At 40.2% G+C, this 22146-nt stretch overlaps 1 protein-coding gene across 1 annotated transcript in view; it reads right to left on the reverse strand.

The window, feature by feature from the left end:
• Nucleotides 1-22146, reverse strand: part of MYO10 (myosin X) — a 196994-nt gene that overhangs the window by 163826 nt on the left and 11022 nt on the right. The window lies entirely within an intron of this gene.

Genomic DNA, 22146 nt, shown 5'->3' on the forward strand with positions numbered 1-22146 from the left:
AATGCATGCTTCAGTTCTTAAAGGAAAAGAAGGGAAAAAGGTGCCTACATATCTTATACTGTCTACAGTGCCAATAAGGTCAGTGGAGAGCAGAGTCAGGAATGTTAGATTTTTATCGCCTGACTCTGTTGTTCTTGGAGGGATAAGCCAGCGCCAGAGTACTATGGCGTGCAGCTTACCCCTCCCTACCCCATAAAGAAAACTTGCATGTTAGGCCAAATGCTCAAATGACGCGTATTGAAAATGTACGGCCACCTTAAAGGGTACTCCGGAGAGAAAAAAATCAACTGGTGTCAGAAAGTTGTACAGATTTGTAAATTAGTTCTATTTAAAAATCTGAAGTCTTCCTATACTTATCAGCTGTTGTCTCTGTGACAGAAACTGTCTAGAACAGTAGCAAATCCCATAGAAAACCTCTCCTGCTCTGAACAGTTTACGGACAGAGGTGGCAGCAGAGAGTACCCCTTTAAGACACTGTGAGACACCTCTGATGGTGGCTTATCATCAGTGGATTACTGGCCCATTTGGCTATTAATAGCAAGTCAACAAACTACAAAGAAGAGCAAAAAAATAAAAAATCAGAAAGTGCCAGAGCTTTGTAGTTTACTTACTTCTGGACAGTTCCTGTCATAGACAACAGTAACAGCGGAAAGCACTGTGTCAGACTGGAAATAAGATGCCACTTCCTGCAGGACATACAGCAGCTGATAAGTACTGGAAGTCTGGAGACTTTTTTTATAGAAGTAAATTACAGATCTCTAGCACATTCTGGCATCAGTTGAGTACCCCTTTAAAATATTATACAGTACAGCGTTGACTTTAGCATAGAACATTTCACCTATATATAATTTGCCATGTTTCATGTTCTTTTTTTCTTTTTATTGGTGGCTGTGTATCTATTGTTTAATACATTTTAGGTTAAAAATATAATCTGAAGGTCATCCATTTGTGTTATTATGACACAATATTTACCCATGACACATAACCTTGACTTTTGTTTGAGCTAAATAAAATAACTTCCCTGCCCTGATGACCTATATAAAGTGCTACTCTACAAAAGGTTTAGTCCAATGCATAACATCTTGAGTTGCCTGCATGTGATCTGCTTAGGAATACTGTATAGATGGATAGGTATTTACATAGATATGTATCACACATCTACTGTAGAAGTGCTGCTACTGTGTATTCCACTCACACAGGCTCATAGTGCTGATAATAAAGACCAGGCCTTGAATTACGTCTTATCTGCTCCCCTCAACAGGAACAAAAGCCCAGAAATATAAGTATATTGACATATCTGCTTTGTTGTGGAGGTCATTTTACATAAGGTTGTTACTTTAATTTCCCAGTAACTTTAGACAAATGTCTACTTTGTTACAGACTGAATATAGGCTGCCATACATTTTTTTTTGTTTTGATAAGGTTAATATTGCAGATATAAACTATAGTGCTAGTGAAAATAAATGAGGGTGGTACATGAGCACTCGCAATTTTATCTAATTGTGCACTAAAGGCTTACACCTTCAAACTTTTGCTCCGTTGATAAATACTTTTCTTCAGCATAGTAAAACATTCATCCTACAAGGGAGGGAGGGTATTAAGCCGTAGCCAGACTGCTCTGGCGGCAACTTATTCCCCCCAGAACAAATTAGTTAGGCAGCAAAAATCTAGCACACCAGACCCTACTCTCTACCGACATCCTCTGTCCATGGAAAGTTTGGCGGACTGCCATACACCTTATACAGTTGGCTGATTCCCCTTTCTACCATGACTATGGTACTTTTAGATCCTTCAGTCAGGAGGTCTCCATACACTGTAGACAGTATGCCGGTCCTGCCAAAGTTGCAGGTTTGATCAACTTTAATTAAAGTGTATTGGGACCTATAGACACACACACACACACACACACACACATAAACGTTAATGTTCCTTTGATAGGAATCCAATCAATTTAGCAGTATGCTTTTGTAAAGGGTTTATTTACAGGTATTTTCATACTTATACAATATAATTACTGGATATTGTTAAACAATGTAACTATAGCAATATTACAATCTTGTAACTTTTTTTTTTGCTCTGATACCATTTGAAATATATCCCCAAGTATTAAAAGTATCATCAATATCGATTAACACAAATACTAATGTATTCCCACATAATATGAATGTGAATATGAAAACTATGTTGGAACTGTCTGTAATGCATCTGCCCAGACAGTTAAAAAGTAAACTGTGAATTAGTCAATTTTGGCCTGTGGTAGACAGCTGCACTTTATACTGTAGCTTCATAGTCTCTGCAAGCCATAAACTGCTCTATTAATAGTTACCATAGCCCAGACACAACACATCCATAGAGTCCTATTACACGGAGCGATTTTTAATGATTAATGACTAACGAAAAAACGATCGCAAACGAGATTGTTTATGGTTAACCTGAAACCGTTCACCATATTACACAGAACAATAATGGTTAGATACGATCGTTACTATGATCATTTATTCCTTCTAATCCCAGCAAAACAATGCAATTGTGCAATTACACTGAACGATTATTAAAAAAATGCGAAACTTGAGCGAACGAATGTGGAAATACAGCAACCGATTAGTGAGCGATTAACGATAATTTTAGGTTCAGATCTAAATCAACGATCAACGACATACGTACGATTTTTTGATCGTTGCCTGCAATTACACAGAACGATTCTCATTTAAATTTGAACAATATAACGATTTTTCGCATGATAATCATCCCGTGTAATAGGGCCCATAGTCTTTAAGGTGAACAATTGAGAAGGATTTCTTTGATCACTCTAGTTCTCTTGCATTAGTTTGTCTGACCTTTTTGAAGGCTATATTCCATCTGTTACTATGTTATAATAAAAATCATAAAGGCTAAGTTTTAGTGTTGAGCGGATTTGCTGAACAGAGTTTGGCAACGTTGTCCCGACGTATGAGACCATTTAAAGGGGAAATTTAGTATATACCTTTTCAGGCTTTGGCTGACCCAGGGCATATACTGTAGTTAGGGGCAAGGGACAGAGGATAATGGCTTGAAAAAATGGTCTGGGGGACATTCTTCCTACTGTGTAAACCCCTGGTTATTCACCTAAGGAGACTAATGGCCTAATCATTTGCTGTGATTGAAATAATTTAACAATTTTTAAATTGTTCTGATAATAATATTTTTTTTAATAATTTTTAATGCTATTTTTTCCATATCTAAGCATCCTCTACCATCATCTATTATATGCTGTATTATACGTTAAAGCGTGGGGATGCCAGTGCTGCAGTCTTTTTTTAAACGGCATCCGGATATACAGTATACATGGGCAACGGCCAGCCTGAAGCACTTGGGGCAGGCCCACATGCTCCCAGTGTGACGATCTTCCCTCCCCTCTGTGACGCGGCTCCATTAGAATCAACATCACAGAAGGGAGGGGAGAACGTCACACTGGGGGAGGTGGACAGTGCTTCGTGCTTGGGAATACACTGGTGCCATGGGTGGTTCCAAAAAAGGCCCACGGCAGCGGCATCCCATCGCAGGTGTATTCATATAAAAAATCCAATTTACACACATGAATCATAGTTACAGGTGATAATTTACATGATTGTAGTGAAAACTCACTTTCACGTCAGAAACAGGGCAGAGCTCCTGTTGGTCTCATACTTTCATTTCTAAGCATGACTCAGAACTTGGTTTAATTATTATTTCTTTGAGCACAGACAACATGACCTTAATGATAGCGCAGACATTACTATGTTTCTATTTGACAGTGAGTGACACTGAAGATGCACTATGCAGCATTGAGGCTTTTATTACATAGTAATTTGATCCATAACAAAGATAAAATAGACTGCAGGCACACAAGCTGTTCTAGCAGAGCTGCCTGGGAGCCAGGTGTGACAAAGTGCTGATAAGCTTTACAGGGACAGGTGATGGCTGATAACATGGCTGCTTGCTATTGCATGGTTTGGATTTGAATAAAAACGTTAGGAAAATGCTCTTTCGAACAATCATAAACAACCCTGCACAACACATCCAAAGGAAAAAAGCTAAACAAAGGTAAAACGTAGCCTGACACACCTATAAGTAACCAATAGGAGAAGCACATATTCCAGCTATATGGATTTACGGAAAAAAATGGAAATGAACAATTTAATTAGAACACATCTTTTACAAAATGACAAATGACTGATTTGTGATCAGGGCATACATAGAAGAGAGAGAGGTCCAGGTCAAAATTAATGTGTCACTGCTGTTATAACTGTCAGAATCTAAATCAACAGGGGATCTGAATCCGTCATGCTACAACTCCCATCATCCGGGAAGAAACACACAACCTACCAACTATAAGATTATACTTTACAAATACACATAATACACAATATACTGTGCAGAAGATACTTTAAGGGAAATTGGGGATAATAAAGGGGGCTTTCTATAGTGATATAAGGATAATTTAGCCAACACAACAAAACATCAGTGCTTATACCAGTGACCGCTTAAAACACTACTAGCTGACCAGCAGACGGACATCAGTGAGCAATATATAGGACATATAGGAATGTTTGTCCAGATGGTCATTAAAAAAAACCTATCATGTAACTGTCTACAATGCAAGCACTATGGTCAAATGACCAGTTGTTCTGACTCTAGTAAAACCTGTACTTCTGATGATGAAAATACAGACCTTTGTGGAAGCAGGAAAAATGCTAGCGTCTATAACAGATTGCTATGGGGCCTTTCAGAAGTAGAAACAACAGTCATTCAGATGTCCAGTATCTATGCATCTAAAGTGTTTTCTTAGTAAAGGTAAATATGTCACCTGAGTCATGTCTCGTCCTGCAGAACAAAACTCAGAGTAAAGTCCAAGTGGTAACATGAGGACTGGTTTTTGTTTCTGGAGGAATAGGATTAGCCTTTCAGTTACAATGTTTAACTAAACTTCTTTATCTTGCACTTTATTTTGTTGTATTACACTTTACTATTATGTGGTTACAACAATCAGACCCTCAAAAATACTTAAGGGTCAACAGTGCCAAACCCCCCTAATTCTGTTTCTGAGCCCTTTTTGTTCTCTTGGCAGGGTCTACCATGAGGTTATTTACAGAAGCCACTTTTCACAGCAAAATACTTGTCAGTCAATTCAGCTTTATAGAAAAGTTCCTTCTTCTCCTTCTTCCTGCCTTCCTTCTCATAAGGGAAAGAAAGAGAAAAGGACTGCAGCCTAGAAGGGGTAACATAAACGGGTGCTCCCTGGATAGGGCGTGTGTAAAAAGATGACGTAATCAAGAATACTTTCCCTTCCTCTGAAAAAGTGCACTTTATCTGAAGGGAAACTATTTCTGAAACGCGTCACATTTGTACTTTAATTTCACTTGAGATTGCTTCGTCTCTATGGGCAGCGCTGATCCAGTGGGTTACTTGTTCCTTTTATAACTGTATCTCTTCCTGACTTACCTTTAACCTCTGCATCATTTTCGTGTACTTTGTAGGTCAAGCCATATGCTAATGAGTTGTTTTGGTGCACTGGGGGTGGGACTACCACCCTCACTGCACCAATTCGGCCCACCCCTTCTAAAGAATATTAATCTGGTGCTATGCAATGATGAGAACTGGAGTGATGTCACTGCAGGGCGCTGCCCCAATATTCATTGGAAGGGCCGGGCCAGGCCGGGTGGATTGGTGGACTAAAGGTGGTAGTCCCATCCAAAGTGCACCAAACGTTTTCATTAGCACATGGATTAAACTACAAAGTGCACTAAAAAAGCACTGAGCATGACGGTAAGAAACTTATCTTCATCGTCAGCATCCAGTGCACTATAGGGACATACATAGCAGGTTAGATGCTTTAAGAATGTCCATTGCTACGTTAAATGGGGACTGTCTGCCATGCATCTGTTTTTGGTGCTGTTGGATCCATTTCCTTTGTTAGGTCACAGGGTCAGGAGAACAAGCTGGGAGCTGTCAATCATGTCTGTCCACGCAGCCCAGGCAGTTAAATATAATTTTAAATTTTACACATAGATACCTATTTAAAAAAAATTCTTGCAGTGTTCACTCTGGCTACTGGGCCTCATAATAAGCTGATAACTCCTGTTCTATAGAGAGGCCTCTTAAAGGTTACATTACAATTTTTACAGGCAAAATACAGTAAAGGGTGGGCCTTCTATACAGATTACACTTGATCCACCATTCACAATATGTCATAGTTACAGATCACATCTAGGAAACTATCCTGAGGAAATCAACAGGTTTCCTATGTCCATTGGGCTTGCTGTAAAGCATATCTATAAATACTATTAACAGCAGGTCAGGTAAGTCTGGATGGCCCCATAACAGAAAAAATAAGAATATGGTTTAGATTAAATTGAGGTGGTGCATCACCTTTGAGCTGAAATCTTGTTTTCACATTATAAATTGTGCAGTCATTGGCCACACTGGTGACATATGTATGGACTGGCTGTAGAAGTTAAGTATCCATTAGGACAGATCATCTCACTGCCTATTAAACAAGACCAGACAAGAGAAAAACCCTTTAAGAATAATAACTGTACATTCGCTTACGGTAATGTTCACATCACTCTTTGATTTATGTTCTTCATATACACCCAGAATACCCCAGATGTATCAGACTAGTTGTCATAGGTATCCACAGACACAATATATGCCAAAAGGGCATACAGAGACACTGTTTAAAAAATGTATACTACACAGTGTCTGGGAGTGTATGCTTGGCTTATGTCTTTTCACGTGTATATGCTGATACAATATATAAACCAAAACAAGTTGGAGGGCCGGTTGTGCACCACTGATCTATGGTATTGTCCTTGTATCTCAGTAATGATGGCAGCTATGAGGTAGACATAGTGTATATTAATGTGTATGGGGTAGACATGTATTACTGCTAACCAGTATAACCAGTATCTATCTCAAGAATAAATTCATCTAGGAGTCTAAATTAGGCTGCTGTCAATCAAGGTTCAAGATGATTTTGGGTATGTCTGATAAACAACCAAAACGTTCAATGCACCCCGCAGTAATATACCATTAAATGCATTAATTGACAACCAAGAAATATTATAAAATGTTTAATCAAAATCTGGAAAAATATAAAATAAAAAATTAGAGAATCTTAACCGAGTAAATGACACCATAAAAGTAAAAACTGTGTAATATATTGTTAAAATAGTTACATCTATAGTCACTATGGATGTTTTAAGGATCTTCAGGGTCAGGCCAACCATCAGACTATCTAAATAATACAAAATGGTGTTCACTAATGTAATTGTATATTAGCTGGCCTTTATACTAGCCACACAACTTATTTTTGCATTACTTATTAAAAAAGATATATCTCAATAACTATTGGATGGAAAACCCATTATATGGAATACGGTATATCATTAATCAAAGTCTCATAAAGGATTGCACTCCCTGAACCATGGAGCATTATCTTTACATTTCGGCAAGAACTGTTCCTATAGGTAGAGAAGGAAGGCCTCGGGTCTTACTCCCAGCCGTTAATAAAAGCTTATTATATATCAGTAGTTTTTCAACTTCTTTGGGAAGTGACTCTCAACTGAGAACCAGCAAAACAAGTAGAGCAGATTCTCCCTATTGTCAGTAGTTATTATGTTTCTGTAATGGTGATTTCTTATTTCCTCTTTTTTAGACCAATACAGAGACATACTGCATGTTTGTCTTTCGCATTCTGTGTGAATTTTGTGGCTTGCATTGTGGGGATACACTATATCTCCTATTCTACTATCTAGAATATCTGTATATTAAAGTATATAGAGGGAGCATACTGTGAAACCTGGAGTCTCTACAAGCCAGTACTATGGAGCTATAGGTACTGTATGTGCCACCATATAAGCTCTGTAAAGATAACTCTGCCATGCAAAGCTCATATCTATAATATAAACTTAAAATAAATTATACAAAAATATAACATTTAAAATACTGTATACGGCTGCGTTCACACTACGTATATTTCAGTCAGTATATGTATATTTCAGTCAGTATATTTCAGTCAGTATTGCAACCAAAACCAGGAGTGGATTAAAAACACAGAAAGGCTCTGTTCACACAATGCTGAAATTGAGTGGATGGCCGCCATTTAATGGTAAATATTTGCTGTTATTTTAGAACAAGGCTGTTATATTGAAATAATGGCCGTTACTTACTGTTATATGGCGGCCATCCACTCAATTTCAACATTGTGTGAACAGATCCTTTCTGTGTTTTTAATCCACTCCTGGTTTTGGTTGCAATACTGACTGAAATATACGTAGTGTGAATGCAGCCTACAAATGTATATAAACTTCTATCAGAAAACAACACCAAGCAAAAAAAAATAAAAAAAAAATCCTATCTCACTATGCAGCTTAAAATCTTGGCTAAAACAATTATTGAAAAAATTACCTACAACATTATGGAAACCTGTCATGTTATAGGCAACCAGTCAATTAAAGGGAAGATTTACCACAAATATGCTTACACTCCTGATGTGCTACATATAAAAGTCTGAAGGCCATATTGGCTTGCCCAACGGTTTTTGGCACCATTCACAGATTCCCGTCACTGGAAGTCTGACTGAGAACAATAGGGCCATTTATATCAATGGTGCTTAGGTGAGGCTATGTTTACACTTGCATTTGGCACTTTTGTTAAAGATTCTGCCAGGAGTGACTTTTAGGCCATGTTCACACTGTGTTTTTACAAAAAAAAAAACGACGGTTATTGCAGATTGCAGCAGTGGCCGCTGTTTATTGACAGTATGCATGTATGAGTGTATTGAACAACGGCTGTAGTGTACATATACTGTATACACTACGTCCGGTGTTTATTTTGTGCCGCTATTCAGTGAACAGTGACCGTACAAGATAGCCTGTGCTGAAAGTGTAAAGTACAGCTCCCGGCCGTACTTTACATTGTGTGTTATGGCAAATTGTAGTGTTGGCAAACCCCAATGTGCCTGCGTTTCAATTAAAATAAAGTGATGTTCATTCAGCCAATACCATGACACATGTAAGACAAAGGCCATTGTTTGACATAAATAATGGCCATTTTATTACGCCGTGTGAACATAGCCTTAACCCCTAGACAACTTAGGACGTACGGGTACGCCCTGGCTGGCTGTCACCAGAGCAGAATACGCTTTATAGCAGGTGGGGGCCGGCTGCAATGAGCAGCCGGGCCCTCACAGTTAATAACAGGCTGCACCGATCACGCTGCAGCCTGTCATTAACCCCTTAAAGTGTAAATGCGGGGGTCCCGATCGCTGTGTCGGACCACCGGAGGTCTCTTACCTGCTTCGTGCGGTTTGATCGGTGCTCTGCTCATTGAGTCTGCAATAGGCAGGTTCAATGAGCAGAGCGCCAATTACATTGATCAATGCCCCAAAGCCTCTCCCCCTCTATCACATATTGTAAATAAAACATAAAAATAAATAAATGAATAAATGAACATATTATGTACCATGGTGTGTGTAACTGTCCAATCTATTAAAATATAACAATCACCATCCCGTACGGCGAATGGCGTAAACGAAGAGGAAAAAAAGTGCCAGGATTACAGATTTTTTGTTACATAATATATATAAAAAAAATTATGAAAAGTGATCAAAACGTCCGATCTACACAAATAGGGTATTAAAAAAAACTAGAGATCATGGGGCAAAAAATTACACCCTATATAGCCCCATAGGTGAAAAACTAAAACTGTTATAAGAGTCACAACAGGGCCATTTTATTAATACTTAAAAAAAATGATTTAATAAGAAAAAAAAAAAAAAAAAAAAAACATTAGAGAATCTGTGTAAACCTGCATATGGTTGTGTTTGTGTTCGGACTGACCTATAGAATAATGGTATCATGTTGCTTTTACCATATAGTGCATTACAGAGACACAGGAACCCCCAAAATTTACAATATTGCATTCTTTTTTCCAATTTCACCAATTTTTATCTTCATAAATGATATTTTTGGGGTTACTTCATACATGTTATGGTACAATGAAAGATGCCATTACAAAGCATGCAAGTTCCTGAAAAAAAAACAAGCCGTTATATGGCCCTGTAGATAGAAAAATGAAAGTGCTAGAGCTCTTTGAAGGGGAGGAGAAAAACGAAAATGCAAAAATGAAAATTGGCGCGGTCATTTTGGGCCTGGTTCTCAAAGGGTTAAACAACTAGAAAAAAAACAGCTTAATGGCAAACATGTTAATGGGATCTTAATGGATCACAATTGAAGTCAATTAGGTCTGTTATACAATGGATTCAGCATACCACTAATGCTTTTAATTTAATAGTAGAATCTATAGCATACATGTCAATGCCTAAACATTGTTTAAAGGGAACCTGTCACCCCCGTGCCGGGGTGACAGGCTCCCGACCCCCGTTAGAGCCCCCTATACTCACCTAATCCCGCTTCTGGAGATGGTCGGGTGATGAAGATGAGTCCAACACCCATAGAGAATGACAGGAGAGTCCAGCGCTCCGTCATTCTCTATGAGCGTTGGACTCATCTCTCAGCGCGCGTGCCGGGCTCACCCGACCACCTCAGGAAGCGGGACTCAGCGGGATTAGGTGAGTATAGGGGGCTTGGTTCCCTTTAAGAATACATGGTAATATATTATATTGATAGAAGGTGCTCAATAGCTGGTTTCAGAGGTTGCTGCATGTAGAATGGATTTGTTTTCCTACTAATACTGCTTGCATTTCATCCACTCAGCCTGACCTGTGCCTGATACAATATTACATAGATTGGTTATTGAGCAAGCAGGACCACACGAATGATGGCTGGATACTTCTATTATTTGTCTGCCACATATAACCATTACACGGGGTGAAATTAGGCCAACACCCAAGGATTTCTGCCAATAATCACCTATGATAAAATCCTAACTGAGCATCCATGTACTACATAAACAAAGCCTCTTTGCACTTTATAACCAATATGGGTTGATTAGGGTTCCCCTTGCTTCTCCTCTTCTCCACACTTCTGTTTAGGCTCTTTTCCCATTGAGCTTTTTGCTCCTACCTGCTGTCAGTTTATGCCTTGCATGTTGGACTATAATTGCAGCTTGTGTACTTGTTGCTGATGACAATGCTGCTTGTGCTGTATTTAATAATTTATCAAAATTGTTCTAAATGGAAAGTAGTCTATATTAGGCTTTTTGTCTTTTGAGTGCTTTTTTCCCACACCAAATTTATGAAAATGGTACTCGCACCATCATAAATTTGGAGCCAGTGAGGTTGTGAAATTTTACCCATATTAAGAATGCTGGATTTCAGTTGCTTATTCTTTTGTTTTCTGGGAGATAAGCTGCTGTCAATGCTGTCCCTTTAGAACTTAAGCACGATCAGCCAAACCGAGCAGACATGCGTAGGAGGGGATTAGGAAACACAGCTGTCAGCCAACAACCATATGTATATGGCTAACCCGGCCTAAAAAAGGGAAACCATATTTCTATAGAGTCAGGAATACTGACAAATAAGGTAGTTTTCTTAAATTAACCCTCAGCAAGTTGCCCTTAAACCTTTTGTTTTATTAATAGGCCAATTAGGTGGCTTGGTGCACTCTGCCCGCCCCTCTTTGTTAATATTCATCTGGCACTCTGCGGTGACATACATTCACCTGATGAATACTCATAAGGAAGGGTGGGCAGATCAGTGCACTAAGGGGTGTAGTGCCGCCCCAGTCTGCTAAACCATCTAATTATCATAGTAATAAACAGAGCATTGCAGGAAAACTGTGCTTAAGATGAACGTGAGAAAACTACCTTCTTCCTCAGCATCCCTGGTCCTATAGTAACAGCAAGTTACATTCTGCCTGGAAATTTCCTTCTCTGCATGGTGCACATTAATAGTGTTTATTACACAGGATTTCTCCATTTATCTTATCTATCTACTGTTGGTCTGTGCATAAACTGATGTAAGCAGTAAAGTCATTCACACTCACAAGATTGAACAAATTAGTATTTCACAACCGACGGCTTCCCCACCCTCGATAGAACACAGCTACACTTTTATGGAACCAAATTCATTTGTTGCCTGTGGCTAAGATACTTTGTCATTCATTACTAATTGTTGCGTCACCAAATGTCAATGAACAAGACAGCGATTGCTGGAATAACATGCCCTGGTGCAGATGTAGATAGGCACAACTCATACAAAACACGGCCATAATTACTAGAGGAATGTACATTTCTGCATATGGAAGGACAGGTACATGATAAAACTAGTTTTCAATAAGATGATGCAGATGAGTAGTCATAGAAGTAATAGGAGGTGCAGATGAGTAGTCATAGAAGTAATAGGAGGTGATAAAGTATGTGATACCCTGAAGGGGTTTTATAGTTATTTAATTCTAATGCATACCATAAACATTAGGCTAAAATGAACTGAATTAATTTCCAGTGGGGTCAGTTAACTGTGTACTGTGTATAGGAACAACCCCACATTATCCAATGAAAGGATTGCATGAACCTTTAGCTACCATAATACATGTCTACGGATCAACCCTTTTCATTAATAAAATAGAATGGGCTACCAAAATGGTGGACAGTTTGAAGCATTTAAGAGATTCTCCTGGAAAAATACATGCTTAGCCATGCTGCTGAGGCTGCTGGGGACATGTCAGTAATGTATATACTTGTATACATTTAATACCTTGTAGGAAATAGGATTACTGATTAGAATCAGATACTAAAACTTCTTTTATTCTAATCTGTTTCTTTTTTCTGACTTGAATTTTTATTTATGTTACTTTTTGTACATTGTTATGGGGGCTGCCATATTGCCTAGGCTGTTTTTAACAGCATTTAGTGGCATGCTTTACAGCAAGACTCATGGACATAGATGACAATAGCAGACTCTGTCTCCTTGAGATGTATGTAAAACATCATTGAGCATGTTCTGTAAGCTTTGAAAGGGTCATTCCACAGGGAGCTGCTATTGTTTTGTACAGATCACTTTACAGCACACTCCTCTTATCACTACAGGCAGAACAGGAAGTCTCAATTTCCAGATTATTTTATAATATAGAAGAATGGAAAATCAGAAAAAATGTCCCTAAATTTAAAAAAAACCAAAACATGTTTAACATAAAAAATTATTAAAACAATAAGTCATTTTCTGATGACACATTCCCTTTAAGAAAGCTGAATATTATGGCTATGTAAAGGTGGATATACACCTTCAATAACTGATAGCTGAACCATCAGTTATCTCTCATCCTCTCATGCACAGGAAAGTTCGCCACAGTGTTCTCTATGGAGCAGGGAGGGGTAAGCCACAGCCAGAAAGCTCTGATAGCAGTTTATCTCTTTCCAAGAACAAAGGGGTCAGACAGTGATTTTCCATCATGCCCGACCACTATCTCCATGACATCATCTGTGGAGCGGCGGATATACAGTATACGGCAAAAGTATAAATTTTATAGTGACCTTAATGTGTATGATTGTTTGAAGGATGCATCATCAACTACTTTCTTTTGGGGGGAGGGGGGGATTTGACTATAACTAGGGAATTTAACTATAACTAGGAATATGGCTATGGGATCCCCACTGACATGTGAGAATGCTGTAGTTTGCACAATTAAAATCTATGGCGAAGTTCACACAATGGGAAAATATCGGGAAGGCGGCCATCTTGTAACATAGACGGCTGCTAGTAATGATCATGATCATTATTAGGGCCCTCTATTTAATGAGACGGCCGCCTTCAACTGATATTATTATGAAGTGGGAACTAAATGTATTAAAGTGGCCGCCTATTAGTACATCTCAATAAAAATGCTTTTACTTATATAGCATCAACATGGCTATGTCTAGATCTTGTGATTACTCAAATCAGTCCCTGTCCTTATTGGGATTTATGTTATCCTTGAAAAAAACTTGAACCCATGACCGCAGTGCTGTTAGGCAACAGAGCCACTCTGCTACCCATTGCTCCTGCTGCTTAATAAATAACATTTAAACAAAGTGATTATTTTGACTATGAACAACCCCTTCAGGAGCTAAATACACCCCTTCAGGAGCTGGTTTAATCTTTTTATCAGGCAGGCAATGAGAACATACACAGTAATCAAGCTAAACTATCCCACTAAGGGCACTAAGGGTCAGCACTTGCTTGCTCTTCGTTCCCAACTCACTAATAAGAGCAGGGGTAAGATTGAAGAAGCATGGGGAGCTGCAGGAGGGGCTGCCAGGATGATCTTTAGATCGTCTGGGTAGTCCATAGGAGATAGCAGTAGAGATGAGCGAACCGGGTTCGGGTCCATCCAAATCCGAGCGATCGGCATTTGATTAGCGGGGCTGCTGAAGTTGGATAAAGCTCTAAGGTTGTCTGGAAAACATGGATACAGCCAATGACTATATCCATGTTTTCCACATAGCCTCAGGGATTTATTCAACTTCAGCAGCCACCGCTAATCAAATGGTGAAAGTTCGGGTTCGGATAGACTCGAGCATGCTCTGGGTTCGCTCATCTCTAGATAGCAGCAGTGGCTAGTGGGATTGCTTTCTTTCATTATGTTAAAAGACAATGATCACACCAATTACACCTATTACACCAAGCGATTATCGGCCATAGCAGTCAATAATAGGCCAAATATGGCCAATAATCGCTTGGTGTAATAGGGCCTTAAGTTAGGCACCAGTTACACATTTCCAGGTACATTGGCTACTGGTCCCCTATTTGTTCAGCCCTAGTTACTAAACTGCTATAACCTGATCATAGATATGTCCTGCTTTAAACCCCTATTACACGGGGAGATCAGCGGGAGCAAGCAAGCGCTGACCTGTCAGGTCAGCGCTCACTTGCTCCTTGTTCCCCGATTGATGTGTGGGGAGGCTCCCCACACAATCTTTAGATCGTTTGGGGAGCCCATAGGAGATAGTGGTGATCTGCTGCCGCCGCTCTTATTGCACAGAGTGACAGAAGCAGATTGTTTCTATCCTATTCGCTTGTCTTTCAACATGTTGAAAGACAATGATCAGCTGACATTGTGCATATTACAAGAAGCCATTATCGACCATAATGGCTGATAGTCGTCCAAATACGGACGATAATCGCTTCGTGTAATAGGGCCTTTAGTCTTTTACAATACACAGTCAGGATCAAAGACAGAAAGAAGAAAAAATGATTAACAAGGTAAAATAGCTTAAAGGACATGATCCCACTAAGTTTTTTTTCTCCATTCATTAGGGATGTTTTTTTACCCTTTTTTTGCCAACATTTTCTGATGATTTTGTAGACTTTTTTGAGTTACAACAAAAGCTATAGGCCAAAAACTATGTTTGCAAATTAGAGATTTTTGGAAAGTATCTGTCTAAAAATGAACAACAAAAAAAAAAAAACCTGTAGACAAGGTCCATATCATGTATTTCACTAGTACCAGTAGTACCAAAATTAGAATGTTACTGGTTAGACTACAAGAAAGATGCAACCATTAATGGTTAAATATTCCTTTCCAACTTTTTGGATCCCTGCCCACAGAAAAAAAACAACCACCATATTACTTGTTACTTTACTCAGATTATAAAACATCCAGCCATATTGTATAGTTATTCACTGGTGGAAACACATTAAGCAAAATGTTAAAATAAAGTGGAACACCCATTTTCTTGGCAGCTTTATGTGGCTACACAATAAGGGTTACAAGAGCAAGATGAAGGTCCAGGTGATATATTTGGCATGGTATTTTACTTACAACTACTTTTAGAGATGACCTAGGTTAAATTCACACGGGCGTCTCGCACAAGAAAACGCAGCTAATCTGCAGCTAATCCGCAATACATTTATTATTCTTATTATTATTAATACGTGTATTGCGGATTAGCTGCGTTTTTTTTATGCGAGACGCCCGTGTGAATTTACCCTAAACCTGGAGCATGCCTGGTTTGTCTGAACCAGAGCGTGCAGCATTTGGTTCTCGGTGTCTAAAAAAGTTGGGTGAAGCCCTCGGGAGTCCTGGAAACATGGATACAGCCTATGGCAGCCAGGCAACTTCACAACTGCTTCCAACTTCTTCAGCCACCGAACCAAATACTAGCTCAGGTTTTTCTGAACCTGAGTGTTCTCCATGTTCGCTCATCTCTAATGATTTTACTTTACATCATCTTATAAGGTTATATCACATAGGCTGTACCTTGAGAAATTGAGGGGGGCATTTTTCAAGGCCTGTGCTAGGTGTACATCAGTGGAAAGTTGCAAATGTTTGAACAAAGTCTCTACTTGGCAAACATTTTGCACCAGTCGGTGGCCTCCTCACTCGCTCTGAGCTGGCATAGATTTTTTAAGCTGTACTATCAAGACACATGGACCTTTTGATGAATCAAGCAGGAGATCTGGGGGGAGGGGGTCAGATTGGAGCAGCATGCAAAACACAGGTCTTGATTCCTCTTTTCTCAAGTGTTGAAGGCAAAATTGTAATATTACTAACTTAGCCCATAATGAAGGGAAAATGCTCCGGACTGTCTGGAAAGATCAAGAGTTAGTTGTTAAAAATCTAACTGTTGCTCATTAGGAAGTCTGGGTGGGCAGAAGGCAAAGATGAATGGCAATTTCATTTGCCACATGGTCAGCAAAGCAAGAGCGGGTGTGACACAACAAAAAGAGGCATAAAATGAGACCTTTATTCAGGACAGGTTTATGAGTATTAGCAGAAACACTCAAACCTTATAAAGAGTTGTGTGCAGAGTGCTCAGACTTATAGAGTGTATGAAGCTTAAAGCCCCCCATTAATTTCTTTGGCAAACGCGGTCTAGATTAATATCAGAAGTGGTTATTACTAAAAAGTCACTCTAATTGAAGATTTAAAGTGGGCACAAACATATATAAATAATAGCATTATATATAACTTAAGATATCACTGCAAGCTGTAGGGTAAACAAATACATTATACAGTGTCATATTGGCTTCACTTATGGCTGATTACAAAGCTGACAATTGCCTCTTTTCCATCTACTTGGTTAAACACACACCAAGTGAAGTCTTATTTCTTGGCAGTGGCTATGCTGTTCTTTTTGCTGTGTCCAGATCACTGAATACACTTTATATCAAGAAAAGTTTGTGTCTAATATGTACAAAGCAAATAAAGTAGAAGTACAGAACCGCTAACAGTTGCTTTATTAAATTATTTTCAGGGAATATCTGTTACTGGAACAACTTATCTAGACTTCATAGACATACTGAGAAAAGAAGCATGCAGTAAAGCAACCCTCTTATAATATGAAATATATAAGCCCAGATTTATCAATTAGCCAAATCAGGCACATTTTTGTCTTTTGTCTAGAGGGTGGTGTACTATAAGGGTGAGCAGCATATAATGAAGGCTATCTAGATACTTATTGGGTGGTTTTTGGGTCATGCCAAAATTCCATGAGATAAAACTGTTGATCTTAGGGTTAAATGGGATAGAACATGCCCTTCATTCTTTCTATGGCAAAAACACATTTCATGCTGTTCACTATAAAGAGAGGACTCCTTTTCTTTCACATGCTTTCTTACAAATGACACACGGTTAAACTGTAATCTGTAACCTAGTCTCACTGACGGTCAGTCAAGCTAATAAGAGCCCATTACACACAGAAAATAAATGTCAAGTCTATGTGTGTGTGAAGGCTGTAAGGACACTTAGCTTGTATACATGGTTACATTTCAATGCACACTTTTACTGGTAAAAAAGCACTGTGTACATAGATATAGTATAACAACATGTAGCCATTCCAGTATGTGTCAAATGGCAACATTGCTATAGTGTATATAATAATAATTTACTTGTATTGATTACTTATTTATTTATAACACTTTTAAAAAGAAAAACTAGATGATAGTGGAGATAAAAAGGATGCCACAATGTAACCAGCGAATTGCACATTAGGAAGCAATGGCACAATCAGCTTTACTATAATTCTATAATGAAAAGCAACTTTATTTTCCCATCCGCTTTGTGGTTATGTCTGATTTTTCTTATAACAACTAGTAATCAAGAAGCGATTATCGACCAACTAGGTCAATATTGGTCCAGCAATCAGCTGATTCATGAGCAATCCCTTGTTTGTTGGCTGATTGCATTGTTTTATGCTGCGTTTACACGAAACGGGGGTGGCGCGGAGCGGGGGTGGCGATCGGGGCGGCGCAGGGGCTGCGGCTGACTGTGGGGCCAGGCTGCAGATGAGTGGGGGGCTGGGCTGCGAGCGGGGGGGGGGGACAATCGGAGCGGGGGTGGCGATCGGGGCGGCGCAGGGGCTGCGGCTGACTGTGGGGCCAGGCTGCAGATGAGTGGGGGGCTGGGCTGCGAGCGGGGGCGGGGGGGGTGGGGCTGCAGACGCGCGATCTTAAAACGATTTTTCCGTACGATATGTCGTACCGTCTAAACGCTGATCGTTATGAAAAAAAAATCGTTACTCCGACATCGTTAATCGTACGATCGGGCCAATTATCGGTTCGTGTAAACGTAGCATTAGGGTACATTTACACAGAAAGATTATCTGCCAAAGATTTGAAGCCAAAGCCAGGAATGAATTTGAAAAGAGGATACATTTCAGGCTTTCCTTTATTATCTGATCTCTGTTTATAGTCTGTTTCTGGCTTTGGCTTCAAATCTTTGGCAGATAATCTGTGTAAATGGACCCTTAGAGGTTAAACCATTGTCATTTGTTTGCCACACTTGTCCTCCATGTTATAGGGATGTGCAGGCAATTAATAATGGCAGTAATAGACCACACAAATGGCCTGCATAATAGTCAGGTCATGTCATATGCTTCTTACAATGGTTCAGTGGACAGCAACCTCTTCTAACCCAAAATCAACATTTTTGTATAGGTCAACACAAGGAGGGGGCATTTATTATGGTGCAGAGTGGTTATTTTCTGGCGTAGAGGGGCCAGATGTGAATAAAGTTATTCGCACGCACTTGTCGTGCAAATACATTTTCGCATCAGGCTCCTCTATGCCCATTGCGCCAGACGGGCAGGGCGGGGTTTGAGAGGGAGCAGAAAGGGGGCGCAGGCTCTATGTCTGCTCAACTTAACATTTTTCACGCTAAAATATGTTAAAGAAAGTAAGTTTCACTACAAACGCACAACGCACAAAATCATAATGAAGGCCCAGCTCTCAATCTAAATAAACTTCAGTTTAAGTAAAAGAAATGTGAAAAGTGAACTTGGGAAAATGTAATAAGACAAAGTTCAAGATCAGTTTTGTAAATGAAAGAATCAATAGAATCTTAATTCTAAGATACCATAAACTTGTAATGTCCCAATCCGTAGAGCTTTTTGTCATAAGAACGTGCGAAAACCATATTTTGACATTGTTGGAAATAAGTAACATGTGTTGGTCAAATAGTATATGTATTTAGTTTTAATAGCCCTAAAATGAGCTTTCATGTCTAAACAACAATTGTGGCCAATCACTCTTGTGAGCGTCTAATTGACTTCATTCTTCAGAGGTAATTGGAAGTAATTGAAAAACCCTTCTGTTACAGATGCTTATCTATGGTTAAGGCAATGTATGGCTTGTATTACTATGGCAGAGTGGGTGAGGGGCTGTGGGTGCAGGGAAAATGTAAACAGACTTTTCACGAAAGCTGTCTGCGATTCCATAGAACTAAACCAGAAAGCTGTATAGTACAAGGGGTAAAAAAGCAGAAAAAAAACTAACAAAAAACTAAATATTTCTTTATATTTAAAGCAAATAACTTGGTATTAAGTATAAACCATAGCTAAACATGATATATTACCTCAGAAAGTCAGATTCATTCCTAATACACAAGGCTTTCAATGTGCCCCCATAACACATCTTTTAAAGCAGGCATATCAGTTTCCCCAATGTGGTCACCTTCACAATCACCATTTCCCTTGTTGTCCGGGAACAATGAATACTTGGCCAGGCTGCCGAGGCTGCAGAGCACATGTCAGTATACTCTCCCATCTGGGCTGCCTACTCTGCACCACTACCTGTGTTTTCAGAACATCCAATTACATCCTGCTCCCATAGTAAACGACCACTCAGTACAGAATCTTTGCTGAGCAGCCATTTCCGGTGGGAGTCAGACGTCATTGGATATTCTGAAAACACAGATAGCGCTGCAGAGTGGGCAGCCCAGGATCCAGCAGGGGAATGGGACAGGTGAGTATACATTACTGACATGTCCTCTGCAGTCACAGCAGCCTTGCCAAGTATCTATTTTTCCCAGACAACCTCTTTAAGGCTATGTTCACATGACATGAGTGACCGGCCGTTCAGTGACCCCGGTCGGGTCACGGAACGGCAGGTCTCTGCCCGGATCACTTAAGTACCGGTCGGATGATCTGTCCAACCGCAGAGCTCTGATGCGGGCGCATCAGCGCGCGCCCGCATCAGAGCTTCCCCCTGCACACTATGAAGCAAGCAGCCGGAGCCGCTCGCTTCATAGTGTGAACTGACAGAGTTTCCTACGGCTGCAATTCATTGAATTGCCGCCGCAGAAAAAAAACTGACATGTCACTTATTTCCGGCCTCGTACAGGATCCCGGCCGGAGCGTATACGATGTGTATATGCTCCGGCCGGGATCCCATTGAAGGTAAGGCATTTTTCCACCGCGTCAAAAGTACGGCCGTTGTTGTCATCGGCAACAATGGCCGTACTTTTACGTAGTGTGAACATAGCCTAAGTGTACAAACACACATTACGTATCTGCAGCAGATTTATTGCTGAGAATTTGCTGCAAATTCTACAGAAGATACTTACCCATTCACTTCAATGGGCTAACATGTACGTCAAACGCACCGCCATTAACCCCCACTCTGGCTTGCTTCGGGGCCTCCGGCGTCTCCCAGCTGTTAGACAATCAGTGCGCTTCCCCGCCGTTATCCCGCTGCAAGTATGTCAGCCCAGTAAAGTGAAGGGGCAAGTATCCTCAGGGGATTTCACTGCGAATTCGCAGCGAGAAATCCGCTGCAGATAAGTTATGTTTGTACCCTAAGGCCATGTTCACACAACGTAAGTAAAGTATTAATCACAGCCGTTGTTCCCGATTTGCAATATGGCCGTGATTAATACTTTACTTACATTGTGCCGCAGCTAGAGGGAATCCTGGCTGAAGTGTATACACATAGGGGGACATGCATCATCCGTCGTACTGATGATTTTCGGCGTAAAGTGCCGATATGCGAATGATTTTATTCGCAAATGGCCGATTTGCGAATAAAATATTCGCATATCGGCACTGCACGCCGAGTACACCGGGGGGGGGAAATTTTCAGCGCAAAGATACGGCGAAAACCGACTCCACCTTTCAGGTGGCGTAGGTTTTCGGCTGTGCGCACCAACGCGCACGGGATTTATGTAGAGGCAGTCCGCCTCTACATAAATCTCCGTAGCGCCGGAGATGCGGGGACATTTATAAGTCAGGGGTAAAAAACGCCGGACTTAATAAATGTCCCCCATAGTGTACACTCCAGCGAGGATCACTATCGGCCCTGAAAAAAACTGACATGTCAGTTTTCTGCGATCGCTATTCATTGAATAGCGGCTGCAGAGAACCTATCAGTTCGCACAATGGAGCGTGCACACTCCATTGTGTCCAGTAGGAAACTGGGATGCGGGCGCACACGGATGTGCCCGCATCCGAATTCAGCAGAAGTGAAGATCATCTGGCCGGTACTGCAGTACTGCTGGTGTTATCCGTTGTGTGAATATGGCCTAAGGCTGTATTGTATGGCCCAACCCACAGTGTAAGCGAGCGCTGATCTGCTACACCTACAGAACCTATTACATGGCTTGATAATTTGGCAGCCAGTGCTGCCAGAGCATTGATAGCGTTGTTCTTGCAGCCCTTTCCTTTACGGCTTATTACGTGATCAGATGTGCAGCTGATGGTGAATTATCGTTAGACATGTTTAAAGTAAAAACAGAAAAATGCTGCAGCAACCTGCAAGTATCAGGACTACCTGTATACACTTTCTCCGCTGTGTACACGATAAAAACCTGTTCAGGAGATGAAGGAGCATTTACTAGCTTGTCTACTGATTGCTGTCTCTATTCCACAGGGAGATATGTGCCTGATTTAGCAGATAATCCCTCAGTGTGATAGGACCTTTAGATCTGTACATATAGGCATTGGTTGGTAACTGGTTCACCAAACTTTACTTAG

The sequence above is a fragment of the Dendropsophus ebraccatus genome, chromosome 2, assembly GCF_027789765.1.
Source record: "Dendropsophus ebraccatus isolate aDenEbr1 chromosome 2, aDenEbr1.pat, whole genome shotgun sequence".
Taxonomy (NCBI): Eukaryota; Metazoa; Chordata; class Amphibia; order Anura; family Hylidae; genus Dendropsophus; species Dendropsophus ebraccatus.